A 1,261-nucleotide genomic window follows, 5' to 3' on the forward strand; every position below is an offset into this window, starting at 1 on the left:
GGCAGCCGTGCCGAGATGAACCCCAGCGTCCCCCAGCTACCCCATGGCCTCTCTGTACGTGGGGGACCTGCACCCCGACGTGACCGAGGCGATGCTCTACGAGAAGTTCAGCCCGGCCGGGCCCATCCTCTCCATCCGGGTCTGCAGGGACATGATCACCCGCCGCTCCTTGGGCTACGCGTATGTGAACTTCCAGCAGCCGGGGGACGCGGAACGTGCTTTGGACACCATGAATTTTGATGTTATAAAGGGCAAGCCAGTACGCATCATGTGGTCTCAGCGTGATCCATCACTTCGCAAAAGTGGAGTAGGCAACATATTCATTAAAAATTTGGACAAATCCATCGACAATAAAGCACTATATGATACGTTTTCTGCGTTTGGTAACATCCTTTCATGTAAGGTGGTTTGTGATGAAAATGGCTCCAAGGGCTATGGATTTGTACATTTTGAAACACAGGAAGCAGCTGAAAGAGCTATTGAAAAAATGAATGGGATGCTTCTAAATGATCGTAAAGTGTTTGTTGGACGATTTAAATCTCGAAAGGAAGGAGAAGCAGAGCTTGGAGCCAGGGCAAAGGAGTTCACCAATGTTTACATCAAGAATTTTGGAGAAGACATGGATGATGAGCGCCTTAAGGAACTCTTTGGCAAGTTTGGGCCTGCCTTAAGTGTGAAAGTAATGACAGATGAAAGTGGAAAATCCAAAGGATTTGGATTTGTAAGCTTTGAAAGGCATGAAGATGCGCAGAAAGCTGTGGATGAGATGAATGGGAAGGAGCTCAATGGAAAACAGATTTATGTTGGTCGAGCTCAGAAAAAAGTGGAACGGCAGACGGAACTTAAGCGCAAATTTGAGCAGATGAAGCAGGATAGGATCACCAGATATCAGGGTGTGAACCTTTATGTGAAAAATCTTGATGACGGTATTGATGATGAGCGTCTCCGGAAGGAGTTTTCTCCGTTTGGTACAATTACCAGTGCAAAAGTAATGATGGAGGGTGGGCGCAGCAAAGGGTTTGGTTTTGTATGTTTCTCATCCCCTGAAGAAGCCACTAAAGCAGTTACAGAGATGAATGGTAGAATTGTGGCCACGAAGCCACTGTATGTAGCTTTAGCTCAGCNCAAAGAAGAGCGCCAGGCTCACCTCACTAACCAGTATATGCAGAGGATGGCAAGTGTACGAGCTGTGCCCAACCCCGTGATCAACCCCTACCAGCCAGCACCTCCTTCAGGTTACTTCATGGCAGCTATCCCACAG

General features: G+C 47.8%; 1 pseudogene across 1 annotated transcript; it reads left to right on the forward strand.

Moving 5' to 3' along the window:
* Nucleotides 1-1,261, forward strand: LOC110298084 (annotated as a pseudogene). Its single transcript, XR_002378347.2, has one exon. The product of XR_002378347.2 is annotated as a polyadenylate-binding protein 1 pseudogene (transcript).

Source organism: Mus caroli, chromosome 7 (assembly GCF_900094665.2).
Source record: "Mus caroli chromosome 7, CAROLI_EIJ_v1.1, whole genome shotgun sequence".
NCBI classification, from domain to species: domain Eukaryota; kingdom Metazoa; phylum Chordata; class Mammalia; order Rodentia; family Muridae; genus Mus; species Mus caroli.